The sequence below is a fragment of the Lissotriton helveticus genome, chromosome 1_1 (genome assembly GCF_964261635.1).
Source record: "Lissotriton helveticus chromosome 1_1, aLisHel1.1, whole genome shotgun sequence".
Lineage (NCBI taxonomy): Eukaryota > Metazoa > Chordata > Amphibia > Caudata > Salamandridae > Lissotriton > Lissotriton helveticus.
In genome coordinates this window covers 2,024,175,155-2,024,196,910 of record NC_136057.1, presented here as the reverse complement: position 1 = coordinate 2,024,196,910, position 21,756 = coordinate 2,024,175,155, and positions in this window count along the sequence as shown.

The following is a 21,756-nucleotide window of genomic DNA, read 5'->3' as shown; positions in this document are numbered from 1 at the left end:
CAACCAAAGTCTTTCCCCGCCATTACTGCCGCGAACCACGGCCACGTCCCTTCTGAGGCCACGCCCACCGCCTCCCCTACTAAAGCGCCGCTGAACACGTGCGACCTTTAGGATTGTGTGTGTCTCCTGAGGCGGAAGCCGGGAGCCTGTTTGTTGTTTTAAACAGTAATTGTCACTATTTTCACTTGTATTTTAAAACTAGGAAAGCCTTCTCTTACCAGCATTCTCTCACGCTCCTCGCATCACCGTGCAGCGGATCTTAGCGCTGTCACGGTAACAACAAACAACCAAAGTCTTTCCCCGCCATTACTGCCGCGAACCACGGCCACGCCCCTTCTGAGGTCACGCCCCACATAGACGATTCCGAGTCTCATAAATATGTGCCTTTTCAGAACGCGCAGCGGGCGAGCGCAGCATGCGCGCCATTTGCGCGCCGAAGGCGCGCCTAAGGCAAGCCCGTCTGTGCCCGTCCGTGCCGCGGCCGGGACTAGGGCTAGTCACGCTACGCAATCCACGTCCATTATTGCTAACACTCCATCCTTTACTAGGGAAGAGATCCTTGCCTTAAACTCCCAGTCCGAATACTGCCATAAATCTATAAATGTTGATAACTGGCTGGGACCAATCTGCTGTTCCAAATGTAGAACTCATCTTACCCCAGAGCCACCGCCATCCACAACAGGACATGATACCCGCCTCCTAGGAGGACTGATCAATGCGAGATCCATGTGCAAAAATGAGACGCACATTCATGATCTAATCATGGAGACCGAACTTGATTTGCTTTTTGTCACAGAAACATGGCTCAAAGCATAGTGTAATCCGGTAATAGCCCTAACAGTTCCTCAAGGCTACTGCATTCAAAGAGTGGACAGACAGGAACAGAGAGGGGGTGGTCTGGCCATCATTTACCGCGATTCTTTCAAATGCACCATGTTTGAACTCTCGGACATCAAGGGGGCTGAAAGCATGGGTTTCCGTATCCAGATAAACGAGGAAACTACCTTTTCAGGAGCCCTAATCTATCGCCCTCCGGGCTCACAGAATAACTTCTTAGAAAATCTTGGGGAAGCACTCAGCAACCTTACTCTCAAGTTTGCCAATTTTACTCTGCTGGGTGGTTTAAACATCCATCTTGATGAGGCTGAGGACCCAAACGCGCTATGGCTGAAAGACCTAGTCAGTGTCCTAGGACTCACAATATTGACAAAGGAGCCCACACACATAGCGGGCCATACCTTAGATTGTATCTGTACTAATACTAAATCCATGAAAGTGGACTCCCCTCGTATTCTGACCTGGACCGATCATTTGCTGGTCCCGTTTAACCTAACCCAGGAAAGGAAAGGAATCAAAACGGACCATCAGAAAATTGAAGTCCACCCAAAGAAAAACTGGAATAAGATCCGGGACACCCCCAACCTGCAGCAAATTGCCAAGGATAGTGAACCCCTTTTAACTGGAAATACGGAAATAGACTACACCAACTTCTGTACCTGGATCATTGGATCCTGCGGTACTGAGGACTCCAGTAAAGTGAGTAAGAAGCGGAACAAAAAGTCCGCCCCCTGGTTCTCCCTCGCTTTAAAGGAAAAACAAAAAGAAATCAGAACCTTGGAAAGAATATGGCGCCGTACATATGGAACAGAAGAATTAGCCATCTATAAAACATCTAGAAAACATTACCGTGCAATGATTAAAAGTGCAAAAAAAACTCTTTTTCTGATGCCATAAACTCGTCAAACAACAAACAAAAAGATATCTTGAAAATAGTCGACGACTTCATGAATCCTAGGACTCTTAGACAGGAGATCCCTCCTTCGCTCCCACTCTGTAATTCAATCGCCAACTACTTCCAACAGAAAATATCAGATCTCACAAAGGATTTCCCAGACCTACCATCATCCCCCCTCGCAGAAACATTAACACCTCTTAATGACAAGACCCAGTTTAACATATTCACCCATATTAGCCTGGAAGAAACCCGTCAGGCCATTCTATCCAGCAAATACGGTTCTCCATTTGACCCCTGCCCCCCTTTACTGTTACACGCTCTAGTGGACACAGTAAACCCTAGCATAAATGCTATCATAAATTCCTCCTTGTCTACCCTGGCCATCCCATCAGAATGGAAATTGGCCACTGTTAAACCTCTGCAGAAGATGGCCCTAGCAGACCCCACCACACTTTCAAACCTCCATCCTATTTCACTGCTCCCTATTCTCTTTAAGCTCACGGAAGCAGCAGTGAATAAGCAGCTAACCAGACATTTGGAAGAAAATGATATCCTGCATCCTAATCAGGCGGGTTTTAGGGCTTAACACTCCACGGAGTCAGCTTTACTACATACGGTAGAAACCCTGAAGATAGCTATGGACCAAGGAAAAAAGGCTGTCTTGGATCTGCTCAATCTATCGGCGGCCTTTGATACGGTCTCACACTCCGTATTAATTGGCCGCCTAGCAGAATCAGGAATATCAGTAGTTGTTCTTGAATGGCTAAAAAACTTTCTTAGCCACAGGAAACAGGTCACGGTACTAGGGAAATACCACTCCGAGGAGAAAGCATTAAATACAGGAGTACCTCAGGGCTCTAGCCTGAGCCCAGTACTGTTTAACCTGTATATGACCCCCCTGATAGAACTCATCACCTCGTTCCACATCAGCACTATATCCTACGCTGATGACACTCAGCTTATCCTTGTGTTAGATAGCAACACTACCAAGGCAGAGGAAAACCTGAGAGATTGTCTGGCGGCAACATTCGATTGGATGAGAAAACACCACCTTAAATGTAATTCGGGCAAGACCGAAATCTTACCATTCGGTCAACAAAACCTTTTCTGCCCAAATTCATGGTGGCCACAAGATGCAGAAATTCCCCCCAACACCATCACTACGGCCCGCAATCTCAGGATTAGGTTCGACAAGGCCCTGTCATTTAGACAACAAGCAGGTGCTGTGGCAGGGTCCTGCTTCAACATAATCAAAGGCCTCAGAAGATTCTTCGACCTTCTCCCGCTGACAGCTAGAAAGACCGTGGCGGTGGCTCTAATTACATCTCGTCTGGACTACTGTAATAGTCTTTATGCAGGCTCCAGCAAAGCAGTAATACATAGACTGCAGATGGTCCAGAATGCCACCGCCCGCCTTGTGCTGAGATGGCCAAGGAAGTCGTCTGCATCTGCAGCTCTGAAGACCTTACACTGGCTGCCCATCCACAAAAGGATACTATTCAAAATCCTGGTAATCACCTTTAGAGCCTACTACCAGCTGGGCCCCACCTACCTGTCTAAAAGGTTTGGAAGATATGTGCCCTCCCGATCACTCAGATCCTCCAACCTTAACTTGCTGGTTATTCCCAAATTTAGATTAGCTACGAAAGGAGGCAAAACCCTCGGAGTGCTGGGCGCCAAGGCCTGGAACAAACTACCTCTGCAACTACGCCAGATCCCAATAGAGAACCTTTTTAGAAAGGCTCTAAAAACATGGATTTTTAAACTTTCTGACTCAGCCTGCCTTGCCATGATCTAAACTTCCCCCCCAGAATTCATATTCCTGTCACACTGGCATACGACCAGCTCCATGGCCATACACCTTCTAGACACTACGGTCAGCGCCAAGATGCTCCGTGGAGTGTAAGTTGCGCTTTATAAAAAATAAATTACATTACATTACATTACATTTAGTAATTGATACATTTTTAATATGTTTTATTCTTTTTAAATGTACCCACTGTACCATAGATGCAAAATGGTTTTCAATTTTTATACAATTGTTTTATATCACTGTACTTATATGTTTTTTTACATTTCAAAAACCGAATAAAGAAAATTGAACTGAACTGAACTGGTTAGTGGGCCTCTGTGGGGCCTTTCCTTTCACCCTACACATCAGTTGTGGCACCCTAGCTTTCCTACGTTACAGACAAAGAGGGACCCTGTAATACTACAATAAAGATATGTGAGTGGGCAGAACTTGACTGTTCCAGATGACCTAAGGGGATATGATGCCGGATTGTATGAAGCACAACCAATATATGTATGTCACTGCAGGACTGTAACCGATTTAATGTTGCTTTTCTTTGCATTTTGTATTTGGCAAAATATTAAAAAAAACATGTTTTTTAAAAAAAAGTTGTAGAGAGCAAGTCCTGTCCCTCTCACTCCCAGGCAAGAAGTAGCAGGCCAACACAGCAGAGTAGGTAGCAAAGTGGCAGTCCCTCCTCCAGAACAGCAATCATCAGGTAGCAGGCAAACACAGCAATGCAGTTATCAAAGTGGTAGTTCCCCCTACAGCACAGCAGCTATTCTTCCAGGCAGAATGTCCTTGGTTCCAGTAGTGTTCTGGATTGGTGGTGTCAGGGGCTAGTACATATACCTAAATGTGCATTTGAAGAAGGGGTGACTTCAAAGAGGCTTTTAAGGTCCCTGCCGTTCCTGTCCTGGCTACAGACATACTACAGGGGTGTATGCAGCTCTTTGTGTGGGGGCAGGCAATGCCCTATTCAGGTGCAATTGCCAGCTCCTCCCTCCCAATCTACCTAAGGAAGGCCCATCAGCCTGGTAATGACACATCAGTATTCAAACATCACACCCCTTCAACCTTTGTGGGACTATCTTGAGGGAATGCACAAAGCCAGCTGTCACCCAACCCAGACAGCTGAGGCACAGAATGGTTACAGAAAGAAAATGCTAACTTTTTAAAAGTTGCACTTTCAGACTTCACCATTAGTTGTGACTCCAAATTTCTATCTTCTCCCAATTAGAAATTACACTTCAATGGTGTTTAAAGCAATCCTAATGTTATCCTAGTTTTACACTCCCAGAACATGCAAAACTTAAAGCTACACATCTTTCTCCTTAAATACACTGCACCCTGCCCAGTAGGCTACCTAGGGCCTACGTTAGGGGTGTCTTACATGTAAAAAAAGGAAGATTTGGCCCTGGCAAGTAGATTAACTTGCCAGGTCGAAATGACAGTTTTAAAACTGCACTCACAGGCTCTTCAATGGCAGGCCTGAGCCATGATGAAACGGCTATGGTAGTGAGTGGCATAATCAGTGCTGCAGGCCCATTAGTAGCTTTTAATTTACAATCCCTGAGCTCTTTATGAGTAACGTAGAAGTAAATTAAATATGCCAATTGTGAACAAGCCAATGATACCATGTTTAGAGTACAGGGTATTTGCACTTTAGCCTTGGTTAGCAGCAGTAAAGTACCAGAATCCTAAAGCCAGAAAATAAATGAAGCCAGCAAAACAGGATGTCAGGAGGCAAAAAGACAGGGAAAACCATGCCAAGGATGCCAGGTCTAATACTATGGTTAACAGAAAATGGAAAAAACAAATTATATACAAGAAAATTAATGGAGACAGGTAAAGCTTATCAATAAATTAATCAGTATGGAAGGGTAGTGACATGAAAACATTGTAAGAAGAACAAGTAGGAAGTAGAGAGTGAAAAATGGTAGAGGGAAAGATAGGCAAGGGGAATGTGGGAACTTGTTTTGCAGTTGCATATAACATTATTGTTAACAGAACAATACTAAAGATATCATGAAAACAACATGGCTAAATAAAATATATATGAAGCACTAAGTAGGTATGAGTAACATGCTTTTTATTGGGAATCAATATAGCAATATCACTTGCATATGAAGACAAATATCTTGTGAGTGGTAAACATAATATATCAGGTTTGACACATACAAGATAAGAATATAAATGATGTCTATTGAGTCTATGATTGTGACAGACTAAGTTCAACCACTGTTGGGTAGTTATATTGGGCCAGATGTATGATGCACTTTAACACTCACAAATGGCCCATCGGTCCTTTTGTGACTGGTAAAAGGCATTTATTCTATGTGGAAACCCTATTTTGTGAGTCTGTAACCCATTACCAACTCGCAAAATAGGGGTTGCGAGTCACTATTAGGAAGGGGCGTGCCCCTATTAGGAAGGGGCGTGCCAAGGGTGTCCCATCCTAATAGTGAGTCGCAGGAAGATGTACACATGTTTTGCAACCGGAATGCGGTTGCAAAATGATCACAGTTTACCGTCAGGTTTGACATGTTAAAGATAAGAATATAAATTATGTCTTTTGAGTCTATGAATGTGACAGACTAAGTTCCACCACTGTTGGATAGTTATATTGGGCCAGATGTACGATGCATTTTACCAGTCACAAATGGCCCATCAGGCATGTTGCGACTGGTAAAATGCATTTTTTCTATGTAGAAACCCTATTTTACGAGTCGGAAACCTATTACCAACTTACAAAATAGGGTTTGTGAGTTGCTATTAGGACGGGGTGTGCCAAGGATGTCCAATTCTAATAGCGAGTGTCAGGGGGATGTACAATTGTTTTTGCAACCGGAATGCGGTTGCCAAACGATCACAGTTTACCACCTGCTTCAAGTAGGTGATAAGCCAGCTGCAAACAGGAAGGGGTCTCCAGGAGATCCCTTCCCCTTTGTGAATGGTAATAAAAAAAAAATTAAGAGTAGGCAGTGGTCCCAGAGACCACTGCCTACTCCTGAAAAAGGAAACAGAAACTTTTCTCTTTTCTTTGTGTAGTGCATCACATTTTACTTAAAGGAACACAGGCTGCATTAAAAAAACAGGTGTTTCATTTAAAAGCAAACACAGACATGGTGGTCTGCTGTCCCCAGCAGGCCACCATCCTCGTGTAATTGCCCATTGCATAGGTCGCAAATTGCAGCCTGCCTCATGAATATTGATGAGGCAGGTCAATTGCGATCCTATTGGGAATCACTAATATGTCTGAAACACATTAGTACATTTGAGTTTGCCTGTCTCTAAGTGCAAGTCACAAAATATTGCAATTAGAGGCTAGCAAAATCAAATGGTCGTACATTTGTCCCATTGTTTGTAGATTTCCAGTTGGTAAACAAATTGCAATTAGTATATCAACTAATTTCCCATATATTTTGTTATGAGACCATAGATTGCTTAAGCCTCCCAGGAATAGAGTGGATAATGAGAATGGTATGCAAGTTCCAGCAATTACTAGTGGTGGGCTGAACTGGCAGAGTTTCACTCTGTGGAGTTCCGTGGAGTTACATGAAAAATCAGCTACATTCCCCGGAGTTCTGCAAACAGGTGGAAATTGGTATGTTGCATTGCTTGTGCTGATTTGTAGAGCAGGGAGCTTGTTCCAGGCTGAAAAATCAACGCAATTGGCACCAAGTGGAACACCAGGGGTCTCTGCTTCTCAAGATGCTTTTGCTGCAGCTCAAGGAGATTTAGTCTTAGAGTGGCAGCTTTACAACTGCGAATGGTCGTGACAGCCCACAATTAGAAAGTCTTCCTGGGTTACCTCCTAACACCCAAAAGTCATGATTGGGGACACCAATTTTCGCTCACACGTGTCAACTTACTGTTTGCTAGCTGTGTGCAAGAAAAAACTACACCATAAATGTTTACCACGGAGTGGCCAAAACTCCACCAACTCTGCCTCCAGAGGGGAATTTATCACTGCCCCACAGTGATAACCCAAAATCTAGTCCGAACATAAACCCAAAATCCAGATGACTTAGGTTATACAAAAACATATGAATGTAGGCACCAGAATTAGAGCGGCATCACCAACAAATGTCACGTTTGAGGAGATTACGTTTAATAGGCGTGCAGGAGTGTGAAAATGTATATTGTAAAAATTATATAGGGTTTTGGTGAAGTTGGCTCATACAGAAGTGGGCCAACTAGATTGTAATCTTAATATTTTATATATGCAGGCAGATGGAAAGGTGTGGTGCAGCGGCCAGGGCAGCTGACTTTGGAACACAGGGTTCTCGGTTCGATCTCCAGCGGCAGCTCAGTCCAGCACCATGTGATTCTGGGCAATAGCTCACTTAGGGCCAGATGAGGTAATCATGAAATACCGATTCCTTAATACCGTATTTTACTGATTCGGTATTAAGGAATTGGTATATCCGATGTATGTAAGATTCGGTAAAAATTACCGAATCGGTATTAATCGCTAAAAATAGCGACTCTGAATAGATCGTAAAAAAAAAATACAGAAACCCCAATACCGAATCCTAAATACCGAATCGGTAAATACTGATTTGGTAATTTAAAAATTCGGTAATTGTGGAATCAGCCAATCCTGTGTATCCCAATTACCTCCCAAACAGGAGGTGGCCACACCCAGGCAGCTGTACTGAACCTGGAGCTGACTGTGAGGCAGGGAGCAGAGCAGAGAGCAGCCAGGAGCAACACAGCCTCTTTTTGCAAACAAAATCAAGCAAAATGGCAAACCAGGAGAGGGAGAAGGAGGGAGCAGAAAGGAAAAGAAATCAAAATTTAGCAAGAGAGAGCTGGAGGGCCTCATCCAAGATGTCACCAAGGACCATGACAAGTTGTTTGGCAAGCAGTCCCGCATGTGCCAAAATCACAAAAGATCTGGCTTGCTATTCAGAACAAGATTGTAGTCACCCAGCGCTCCATTGAGGATCTTAAAAAAAGATGGTAAGATCTGAGGAAGACTGCTAAGGCGAGGATGGCAGAGAGGCAGAAGCAGGCCTTCCTGAAGTTGATTGAGGCTAAACGGCATATTTGTTCTCCCATTTCTGCAAGAGAGTAATTAATTTTTGGATAGGCATGAATGAGGTGAGGGACGAATAATAGGCTGTCCTGAATGGGCAGAGATGATCCATCCAACCCTGACAGAATATGCAGGTTAGGGCTGAGAGGATCCCTTTTGAAATTAAAGTTAGAAGTCCTGCTTGAATGTCACATGTCGATTGACAGATCTGCTCGTGTTTATCCTATGACATGTTGGGCACACTTCAAAGATGCCTTTCCTGTCATGGGCAAATGTTAGCTGAAACATGGGCATGGACCTTCTTTTATCCCCCCCAACCAGACAGACCCCGATTGCATTGGGCCTCTTTGTGATATTACACTATCAAAGCCTGTTGACAGGTCTGCTGGGTTTACATATAACATTTGAGGTCCACTTCAAGTAAGTGAAAAACAATGTCTGAACAATTTGTGTGTACTCCTATTTGGTTTCTGAAAACGCTTTGTTCTGCAAGAAGCTTGGGTTGTTGTGGATGCATGACCTGCCTCAAAGTTTGTTCTTAGCAGAGGGAGGACACTAGGATTACCATTCTACAGTCACTACACAGAGAAACAGGTCTTAGAACTAAATATGAAGGCTTCAGACATATTAAACATTTCCAAAGTCGGTAGGGTTAGACTCAGGAACCTTAACAAAATTGGTTAACCGCATGCGCGCTAGCGGTTTTCCCGCTGCGCACTGCGATTTTGAAAATCGCGCGTTACGTGACAAGGTCAGCTCGTCATCCGCGTAGCGCAGGTTACGCCCATGACGAGCTGACCTTGTCATTAGCGCCGAAGGGGTTAAAGAAACCCCATGACCATTATCATCCGCTGCCTCATGCCAGGCATAAATGTGGAATCTCCAGGCATCCACCAAAGAACATTCCGGGAACGTAGAAAGATCAGAAAAAAACCTTACCCCGCTATATGTAACCTGAGAAGAGCTGGAGAAGCGTGGCTCAATGGTTAGAGTGGCAGACCCTGATGCAGAGATCTGGCCTGGTACCAGGGTTCAATTCCTGCCTCGGCGGCTCTTGGACTCAATCTCCCCAAACCTGATAATTCTTGCCTCAGTGCCTAGTCTAATCATGGGTCCCACTCTGTGACTCTGGGCAATAGCTTGCTTAATCTCCACAACGGCCCCAGCAGCGCTTGGATGCCTGGCTTCAACTTGGGGGTGCCCAGGAGTGGATATTTCACTTGGAAAAGCCAGGAAGGTTTCCACAGCGGTATGAGTGCAGCGCCGGGACGCCCCGGTGCGTGGGCAGCCGTGCGCTTTACAAATACAACATTTACATTTACATTTAGCTGTTGTGTAGTCCCAAGGAATCGCCAAGACCAGCGCTTTTTGGAGGACCTAAACTGAGGACTTGGTGTCCCAACTGCTTCCGGACACCCCCATGGGATATGTCAGACATTAGACCACCTAGCTCTACAGTGCCACTACCACCTCTCTGTATCTTAAAGTGGTATTTCTGGCAACCACTGAAAATGTCAACCCTGATTCCTCAGGGAACGTGGAAAACATTCTCATGCTCATTTATTCTAAGAAAATACACATGATGGCAATTAGGACATTTCAATAAGTATTTATTGGTCCACCGTCAGCCTTGTGTAAAACATATTTTCTGCGAAAATCAAGAGACAGAAGCATGTACCAACATAGCAAATAGTAGATACATTCAGATAAAACAGTAGCACTTGCATATTCCTAAAATGTGCACCCTAAGTAAGTTGCCTAAATGTACCTAGCCTAGATATGTAGGTGTAGCATGTGTATAGCCAAGAATCCCCTAGGGAAGAACTATCCCCCTCACCTAATGTTAGATTCAAGGATGACACCCCGCCAGGGATGTCAGACAGCTGTGTGTCAAAGATTCAGTATGCAGGACCCTGTATCAGCTTGGAAGGAATTCTCCTCTAATTTTCAGGGGGGAATAAGCATCTTATATACCAGAGTGGGCACTCCAGGGTTTCTTTTAAAATGTATATGTTTTGAAAACAATCATAAATGTTTTGAAAACAATCATAAATGTTTTGAAAACAATCATAAATGTTTTTCCAAACAAATGCGAATATGCACATCGGGCTGTTGGCCAAGGATGAAAAAAGTGCTGATCCTTATACAGAATATTAATGGGGTGCCTGAGGGCATGTTCATGTATGTCAGGGACATGGATTATGATAGAATACTAAGAGCCTGGTGTTGAAGGGACAGGAGCAAGCTACTAGGTAAAAGGTCACCTGTTCAGAACCGTTATTGTCATGTGGTTGGGACAATGTATGTAAATAGGGATATGCATGACAGGACTAGCTTAAAGTACATGACAGAGCCATGGAGAATGGGATCTGCTCCGTCTTGTAGACAGGACAAAGATGTGGATTTCAAGATTCTAAGCCTGACCTCCTATTCAAACTACAGGGATGCTACAAACAGCAACCTACCAGAGGCCTTTCCTGCAGCTGCCCAGCTGAGCAGTGGCAAATGGACCTGAATTGGACTCTGCCTGACACCTAGTGAGTCACTACTTAACTCCCTAAGGTCCTGTAAGGATTTAGTTGTATTGTGCTGTGGTGAGTCAGGATTTAAAGGACTAAAGTCAGAACATAAAATGTTTGACCTGGCTGGTGTAGCTGACCCACGCGCGATCAGCCTCAAGTTGCTCCTATGTCCTGTGCTACCACGACTATTGATTATCATTGGCACTTTGTGCTTCTTGGCTCCATTGCTACTTAAAAACCCAAAGCTTCGTTATTGGTTTTTATTGTTTTGCATTTCAACTTAATTAATTTTTTAGTACTGCATAAATACTTTAAACATTCCCCTAAGTCTGCTCTGTGCCATAGCTACCAGGGGGATGAGCTCAAGTTACTTTAGTGACTTTGAGGGTTCACCCTGACAAGTACTGTGAAAGTTACTTGAGGTGGGCATTTATCCCCCTCACCTAATATCCCAATTTCCTAAAACTACTGATAACTTTGTCCCAGATGTTATCCCCATTTCATACCTTTAGTTTGGGTGTTATATTTTCAAACTCTTCCACAGTGCAACTTTTTTTTACCATTCCCTCTGTCAGAATTAGTGTTGTGGTGTGCTGTAAAATTTTGTATTAAAAAATAATAGATTAAAATAATATGTCTATGGAATATTACAAATGTGTATTTGTTTTTAATCAAACCTTCAACTGTCACACTGCTTGAAGAATACAGTAAAATAATCATATTGTTTACAGCATAAGGATATTTTTCTTCAGATTGCAGACCATTTTAGAGTTGCAAAAGAATCTTAAGCTTGTGAATTTTTAAAGCAACATTAGAACATATCAACATTACAGAAATTCATTTAAGATCTGGTTTAAAAGAAGAAACACTTGATAAACAGTTTGCAAAATCTGAGTAAAGTGGACTAAAATTTTTATAAAATGTATTCAGTCTTGATTATAAATAGATCATAATACTTGTTTGTAAAGAGTGAAACAGCGCCATATTGAAATTATGTTCAGAGTGGCATGTGACATCACACCAGGGAAGAAGAAGAAGTAGATATTCAGATGATGTTATCTTGCCAAATATTGCTTTCCCAAATGCACAGTTTGGAAAAGCAGTTATTGATTTTGCATTCTTAGTCCCTAACTTGCCCTAAGAAATCTAAAGAGGGGAAATGTCAAGTGCCGCGTTTGTCAAGCTGTCTCAGCCATCGCCGTTTTCCCCACAGGCAGTGCCTGTCAAAAATTCCATAGCTTCCAGCGAGGCAGTGTTCTGATATCAGCACGCATCCCCAGAGGGGGCTCTTTACAAGGACTTCAGCATTCATGCGAGGGCATATCTTTCAGCTGTTTCCAGAATACGGTGATTGCCTCAGACAACATGCCCGGCTCCGACGTGGTACAGAATGGAATGAGAAACATAGTGTATTGTGTGTTTGTCACTAATAATAACTGGGGAGCTCTATTTTTGCAGGTGAACAAACACAATGGGAATCTATTGAGATGTCCGGGTGAGTCAGTTTGTTGCATTTACAAAACTTTCAAAAGTGTGATATTTTTGTTTTTCTATTAGTGTGTGTAGTTAAGGGTGTGGAAGTCTATTAACTATGACTTTACTCTAGGTGTCGGTAGACTGTTATGATTACACTTAACACTGTTTTGAACACGGTATTGTTGAGTACAAAGAAGTCAATATAGACAGTGTGCTGAAATGAGACTGCACTCAGCGGTATACACCCATTACAACGCATTTTTTACAACGCACTACCATTACAACGGAACTTTTACAACGCAAATACTATTACAACGCATTTATTTACAACGCATGTTTTTACAACGCAGGTACTTTTACAACACATACCATTACAACGTAAGTATTGGTAAGTATATAATTATATTTAAAATGTTATATGTTAGGTTTTTTTTAAAGGGGTATTTTTAGGGTTCAGGGTCAGTTTTGGGTTTTTGGGTAAAGGGGTATTTTTAGGGTTCAGGGTCAGTTTTGGGTTTTTGGGTAAAGGGGTATTTTTAGGGTTCAGGGTCAGTTTTCTGTTTTTGGGTAAAGGGGTATTTTTAGGGTTTAGGGTCAGTTTTCAGTTTTTGGGTAAAGGGGTATTTTTAGGGTTCAGGGTCAGTTTTCAGTTTTTGGGTAAAGGGGTATTTTTAGGGTTTAGGGTCAGTTTTCAGTTTTTGGGTAAAGAGGTATTTTTAGGGTTCAGGGTCAGTTTTCAGTTTTTGGGTAAAGGGGTATTTTTAGGGTTTAGGGTCAGTTTTCAGTTTTTGGGTAAAGGGGTATTTTTAGGGTTTAGGGTCAGTTTTCAGTTTTTGGGTAAAGGGGTATTTTTAGGGTTCAGGGTCAGTTTTCAGTTTTTGGATAAAGGGGTATTTTTAGGGTTTAGGGTCAGTTTTCAGTTTTTGGGTAAAGGGGTATTTTTTGGGTTCAGGGTCAGTTTTGGGTTTTTGGGTAAAAGGGTATTTTTAGGGTTCAAGGTCAGTTTTGGGTTTTTGGGTAAAGGGGTATTTTTAGGGTTCAGGGTCAGTTTTGGGTTTTTGGGTAAAGGGGTACAAGGTAAAAATAAAATAAAATTAAATTTAAATTAAATTAATTCAATGAAATTAAATTAAATTAAATTAAATTAAATTAAATACAATTACATTAAATTATATTAATTTTAAATAATATACAATTAAAAAAATTATATATACTTACCAATACTTACGTTGTAATGGTATGCGTTGTAAAGGTACCTGCGTTGTAAAAAAATGCGTTGTAAATACATGCGTTGTAATAGTATTTGCGTTGTAAAAGTCCCGTTGTAACGGTATGCGTTGTAAAAGTATGCGTTTTAACGTCATACATCCCACTCAGCACCTTGTGGTAGTTAAGGTGAAGAGGTTCCTAATAAACCTTATATTGTATTTAGCCTTATTTTGCTTCGTAATATTCTAAAATGCACAGTTTTTATAAAAGCAGGAGTTCAGTCATCATAATAAATACATTGACAATTTCAACCACCCTAACTAAGGGACAGATTTACGATTCTTTCACGCAGTGCAACACAGCGAAGAAACTTGCTGTGCTGCGTTGTGTGAAAAGGAGAGAGCACAGTTGCATAGCAAGGGGGCATGAGTTTTAGGGTCAGCGGGCTCCTCCCACTCTTACCTGCCATCTCGGGACCTCCCACCTCACAGCAATTGGCAGAATCTTGCCAGCACCCGCTCCTCAATGTGTCTGCCGCAGGGCTGCAATCACAGGGAACACCATGAGGCCAAAGGGCTAGCTAGGCCCGGTATTAGCCAAGATATGATTCACTTCTGCTCTCCTTGCTCTGCTGCTCGTCAGAAGAGTGCCTTCATTGTAGTCAAATAGTATTTGTGTAGGAAACAATACTCTCATGTGGCTTGTACCTCTGGTAAAACTGATTTTGTTGGACAAAATAAATGTCAGGATTGTGCCAGACTGATTCCGTGCACACCCTCGGGATATGTTGGCCCGTATCCCTGCGAGTTCACAGTGCACCATCTGTACCCCTAACCTTACAGGGCAGCAACTGTGTGTGCAACCTCAGAACATGACAACCCAGATCCCCCAAGGAAATCATGGTAACAAATCTAGAACCCTTTCGTTTGGTGACTCATGCATACCCAAATTAACAGACAAGGAATACTCAGCCGGGTATCTCAATATTTATTGAAGCATTGTGATTCCTAAATAATATATGTGTGCTGTGATAAGCAGTGAAATTAAACAGAATAGAGTAATTAGTATTATGAGAATAGTGGAAAAGATGAACAAATCCACCATTGTGCTATAACAGTGAATATATGCGGGCATATAAGTTCTGTATTAGCGTGTGCTCCTACCTAATTCTTCTAAACCTAGTTTCCCTAAAGTGGGTGATCTGCCAAATCCCTGCCAGGTGATCTAACTCCCTGATACCTGTGGGTAAGTGTGATCGAGGTTTCCATCTTGGTCTCTACAAGGTATACAGTAATCAGCTAAGCTGGAATTCAATTATGCAGCAACCTCTCAGTGGCAGCGAAATGCCTCTCTCCTTTAAAAAATAAAGCAATGCTGTATTTATAATAATAACACCCATGCTGCAATGCTGAAACCTCAATCAGCTGCTTTTGTTTATCCTACTGTGGTAGCTTGTCGCCTATTGGACAACTACATGCAACAACATTTGTGCAACTGACTTTCTCCCCTGCACTGAATGTTCAAGGTGTCTTGATAGTGTGCCTACAAAGTGGATGTAAGCAATGCAGTTTCAGAGAATATTATCCTGCACAGACACACAAGCAAATGTATGTTGAAAGTAATTGTGTAAGAAATAAGGCAACTTAAGAAACATGAACATGTAAAATGATGGCGTTACTAACTGGGCCTAGCCTAACACATGCCTATTAGCATGAATACTTCTCTGCAAACCTTTAAATGAGGGAAAAGGGCCACGCATTACTAAAAATATGACAATAAAGTTACTACTAGTAATTTCACTGGCATATTTTAGGATTATATCTGTCAAACATGGAACTACATAGCATAAAGAAAGATGTGAAATTACTATATGTAGAACTATACATTGAAAAGAAATTGAATAGGGAAGCAGGCATCACATGAATAAAAACGGAAACGTGAAAAATATTATACATGGAATCACATAAATAGAACCCGCACACTGCCCCCTGACCTTTTCCTATTGCGCAACAAGATGGATTCAGACTTAAGCTACAGTCTCCATGTTGCAGAGCATGACCGACAAGAGGAAGGTGAACTTAACTGCAGAGGACAATGATATTTTGTGGAACTGTGTAGTGGATCACTACAGGGACCTGCATTGTCAACATGCTCTGACCATAGGCAAGACTGCCATGTGACAGGAGATCAGTGAAAAGATGAATACTTTGGAGGTACAAGTTTACATAGTAAGAATGATCAAGAAGCGCCCAGTAAAGGACAAGTTTACCAGAATTGGGTGGAAGATCACGATTTAGCCTCCGACTCAACTCTTCTCTTCTAAGCACCCTGACCTTCACCATGGGCTGCCTGTTCCAGTATACTTCATCATCACATTTATTGTCAACATATCTGTATGTTTCAACGATTTCATGATTGCCAACTCATGTTATGATATGAGAATTTGTTGGCAATGCTATCGCCCAGGAGCTGTGGTGTATCCTCACCTAGGGTGGCTGGACGGACTTATCAAATAGCCTGGTCTTTGACTTATTGCAGCATTCATGAACTGTTGAGAGGGCTGTGATATGTAATGGCAGGTTGTTCTATGCTTCAGGAGCTATGAAAGAGAAGATCCCCTCTGTAGTTCTGGCTCTGCTTATACATGGGATGATCTGTTTTAGTAGGAGTTAGCTGATTGGAGGTGTCTCATGGGTTTGCGAATTGAGATGCAGTTATTGAGGCAGGCAGAGACAGTGTTGTTTAGAGCTTTGTACATGTCAGTGAGGAGTTTGAACAGTGTTTTTATGTGTACAGGGAGTCAGTGGAGATCCTTGAAGGGCAGTGTAAATATGTGTGAGGCAGGGAAGAGAGATTCTGGTGGCTGAGTTCTGAATAGTTAGTTTTTTTGGAGGGGGTTGTATGCTAATTCTAGAATGTAGAGTGTTCCCATAGTCAAGCTTGCATGTGACAAGAGTGTAAGTGACAGGTGCACAGGTATTGGTTGGCAGCCAATTCAAGATTTTCCTCAGCATTTTGAGGGTTTGGATGGAGAAGGCTGCCATGGCATTGGCTTGTTTGGGGATAATGTATAGGTTACATTCTCTGCACTTGTTAACCAATGTAGTTGGTGAGCATTGATAGGTCCACAGAGGGCTTCCTAAGCAGGGGCAGCACTGTGGCATTTTCCTTGTGGTCAGCAAGTTGGCTGATGTGATGGAGGAATGGTGAGGGCAAAGGTCTGACTTTGTTCATGTATGGATGGACTCCATGATGGTGGCGGTTTCATTTGTGGAGATTGTGGTCTACGTGGTCATAGTAATTTCTTTTACCAAGCAGGAGCGACTAGTAGCAAGATCTATTGGGTCAGGTTGAGGGTCAATGTTGCTGTATAGGAAAGTTATTTTGTTGCGTAAAAATTGAGAGAGCTTGTTGCAGAGGCCTTCTGAGAGGGTGATGCTATAGAAGGTGGCCACAGGAGAAGTGAAATTTTTCACTATCAGGAAAATCACTTTGCTGTCTGCCAGCAAAGTGCATTTGATGGGCTCGACCTGTTGGTTGACATGCCTCAGGGTGGATTTGTGAATGTTGGCTATGTTGCCATGGCTCATTCCCTATTCTCACTTCAGTTTATTTCAGTGGCATTTTGTTACCCTAGTGGCTTTTGTTCTGTTTGAGGGGCAATAAAGTATGTGTGTAGGTGGTAATCCAGTTGTTGAAGTTGTTGATGGCTTCAGGTAGGTTGCTACTATGTTTAGGGTGGTGTGTTGATGGTGTAGCAGTCCAGTCTTCCTCCTGGGTGTTGTTCTGGTTTCAGCAGGCTGTTCTGGTGCTGGTCGGGCTGTGTTGCCTTGGGACAAAAATGCTGAAGCTGAATAGGATGTGGTCTGTCCAGGTGACCAGTGTGGGCTTGTTGACTGAGATGTTGTCGAGGGTGGTGAAAATAGAGTTCATGAAGTACCCAGCAAAGCGTGTGGGTCCTTTCATAATTTTGGTGAGGTTAAGGTTCCCTAGGTCTTCCAGTAGTAAGATCGTGTTCAGGTCTGCACAGTTCTCCAGGGGGAAGTATAGCTGTCCGAGGTGGATGAAGGTGCTGGAGTAAAGGTTGAGGGAACAGTGAGTTCTGCAATGGTGCTGGTGAAGTCAATGCGTAGTCCTGGTGGTCTGTAGAGGAGGCAGCAACTCAAGGTGAAGTTGGCTGTGGTGTGAAGTTTGAACAGAAAGTACTCATTGTGCCCGAAGGTGGGTCCGTGGAGGTGGCACAGCTAATGTTGTCCTGGAACATAATGCCAATGCCTCCTATGGACTTGTGCTGTCTGTCTGGTCTGGCAATCTTGTAGCTTGAGTGGATGGCTTTGGGGATGACGGGGCTAATTAGGGGTTTAGCCAGGTTTCCATTAAGAATGGTAGATCTGGTGCATGGTCATGCAGCAGCTCCCAGATCTCCGTGATGTGTTTGGTGAGAGAGTGTGGAATGTCGTGCAGTCAATCGATGGTGAGTGTGGGTGTGGGAGAGGATGCATCTGGTGCTGTTGCTGCCAGCGTGATCTTGTAGGAAGTAAGTTTACTTAAAGGTGGGACAGGAGAATGTCCTTCAGTTTTGTGCGGTGTGACATTGCAGCAGCATAGTTGTTAGTGGCATGTAATGTGTAGAAAACTTGAAGGGTTGTGGCAGGCTAGAGCAAGGTCTCCGGTGCTGGGCATGTTCTGGTCACATATGGGCAAAGATGGGTTTGCCTTTGGTGCTTGGGCTGCCATTAAGTGGATACTAGGAGGTGGGAGAAGAGCAGAGGTGGTGCGCTTGTCTGAGAGGAGGCAAAGCCAGAGAGAGCAGGAGATGAAAAAACATGCAAGGAGCATGCAGAGTACAGAGTGGGGAAAAGAGTGGGAAATGGTCCCAAAAACGAGGGGAGGTCAGAGGGGGGGTTGAAAAGTAGCAAAAACACAAAAACAGTTGAACAGCATTAGAAACAAGGGTGGCTCAGAGAGAAAACAGAAACAGGTGGTAAAACCTAGAAAACAGCAGATATTAGCACATAAAGAGTGAGAGTAAACAAGAGAAATCATCAGTAATAAGCTGTAATAATTGAGAGTGTAAAAATGAAGGATGCTGCAAACATAAGTAAATCTTAGAAAAAGAAGACAACAGAGAAGAGCAAAAGCAATGGCAGCAAGAACAAGAAAGGGAAGAAGTGAGGGGCTAAAAAGTGAGAAAGCAGAAACAAGGAGCAGGAATGAGTGAGAGATGAGAAAGAGTAATGGCCAGCAAAGAGCAAAGATGAATGCCAGTGTCAAAAAGAAGGTGTCAGAGATGAGTAGAATTACTTCAAAAATCAAGAAATAACAGAATCACAGGAAAAGACAAACCTGAGAGAAACAGCAGGTAAAGTGAGTGAGAGAGAGAGTAAGAAAGAGAGAGTGAAAGAGAGAGCGACACAGAAGAAGTACGATGCGGGATCCTCACACATACAGGAGTGGGGTTCTGAAGGACCTTTCCTGGTAGGAGGGCCAGGCACAGATAAGTCCTAAGGTAGTTAGAATGCACATCTAACCCTATTCACAAACAACTGACTTTCCACCCTCACAGAGATAATAAATCTACATGTGGCAGTGACAACAAGTCTGCCTCCACTCATGCAGAGTTTAGACTGGACATTTCTATTCCTATCACAGCCCCCTGTCTGCTTCATTGCTGGTGACAACTGCAGCCCAATCACTTCAACTCTGGTCAGTGTCGCAATCTGGATCGCCATAACAACAAATCCCTGTCACCCTGCCCGGTATGCCGCTTTGCTATGACGGTTACTAACACACACATAATTAATGTCCAAATTAGCGAAGCAATTCATAAGGCAAGAAAAAGTACTCACCAGATTGCAAAAGGGTCAGTGAACTGGCCTTATCAATAAACATGTCATCATGTAACGGGAACATTTGCAGGAGCTCTGGCTCAAGCACCACCACTGCTATTGCACTGAATCTGCTATGGATTGGCGATTCAAACAAGAAAAAAACAGAGCCTGATAAGTCAATATCCATGTCAATATGCAATAGTCTTTGCACGTCTTCCTCTGCACATGTTAGCAGCCACAGAAACTGCCCATAATTTACACAAAAATGAGGCCATGTTTAGCATGTCTCATCAACAGGCGTAATAGATATAGTAATGTGTTCTGTGTCTATGCCCTTACTGCAGAAATGCACATCCTTGACTTTCACATCAAAACATGATTAGTCAGTATATGTCTCCTATCACCCTTTTCAATGAACAAATGTAATGTGCCAATTCTAGACAATCACAGAATTATATGTGTGAGCGTGTCTAGCACCATCTCACAACACATGAATATCGGCCTCAGTCTGACCCCATTGTTATTGTAGTAGTCCCCGGGAACTATCTCTGTGGATGTTTAATTACCTTGTGATACTGGCATGTATCCAAAACCAACTATTATTTGTCTTGTGATATTCCAATATTTTTGCATGTGTCTTTCTCTACTGCTCAGGTAATCCGGGGTCTCCTCCTATTACCAAGACTACAGCTTACTCAGCCCACTTCATGTGGATTTCCTGCAAGTAGCAAATCACCCTCTGCCATCTATTGCTTAGGTAAGTCTGTGGCCTTAGCCACTGTCAGCTGGAAGGGACGGGGAGTTTGGACAAGGAATGAAAGGGGGAATGTCAAATCGGAAAGTATGTAGATGATGTTTAAAGCGCTGAGCTGTCTGGACATCTCGCGGAGCCTTAAGAAAAGCAACAATGTTTTCTCCTCCATGGTCAAGACTATGCAAGCTGTATTTCAGCCCAACATTCACCTGTTTCGTGGCCTGAAATAATTCCTCCCAAGACACAAATATATTGTAAAAAGGATAGGAAACAAGCAAGGGTTCTGGGGTGTCAAGCCCTGGTACTCTAGGTAGGCATTCTCAATTGGAGGAGAGATCATGGAAGAGAAAGATCCCACCCCTTCTGCAGTGGCTGCGTCTTTTACCCAGAGTTACTTTGACTAGTTCATCTTTGGCGATCACACTGAACACTTGATTGCCTGAAGCATTTTTATAGCGTCATATGAATATGTTAATGGAGGAGGCAAGACCTTACAGTCATATTCGAGTAAATTTGATGCTGATTGCTGAACTCTACATCATGAGTCAAACAATGGTTCCACTTTATTGAATGGTTGCCTTAATCATGGCCACAGTACCTTTCTTAGGTACACCGTTCACATCAAACAACTGCCATAGTTTTAGAAACTATCAGCCCTCTTCTGACTAGTCTCAGCTTGCACACTTTACTCCCTCCTTTTTTGTTTTTTTCTTACCCTTTGAATACATCCATCTATAATACTGTTTTGTCATATTCTCCACCAATGCCACAAATCACATTTGCTTTTCATTATCTCACTTCTGATTGTATTTTCATTTTATATACCAAAAAATTATTTATCAAAATTAACATCATGAAAGATAATGAACAATGTTGACCACCTGGCTCATACTTTGGTGTATCGTCCAATATTTTAGGGTTTCTTTTACTTTTTTGAGAACTTAAAAACAACCATAAAGGCTTCACCTGACTCCCTAGGTATGTGTGTATTTGTTGGCACTCATGCAGAGTACCAGAGTGCCAGAAAGTAATTCACTGCCCTACACCTCAGTTTCCAATATAAATAAACACAACAATTCTCAATGAAATGTTAAACAGGTCTCATCAAACCAACCTGTTTTTAGGTTTGGACACGTTTCAAGTTCCAAAATAAATATCGTAATAATCTAACACAAGACTAAGCAAACAACTCATGAAAGTTAGAGGTGATACAAAATACATGCAGATAAACTGAATTCTAAAAAACAAAGAATATTTCTTAACAAACATTGATAATGAGATATAAGCAGAAATCCCTTATGTGGGACGAAATATGGATAAATGGTTAATGGAGATGGAGGCTTTGAATGCAAAAAAAATTTGTATTCTAGGCAACTATTAAAACTTAGGATGG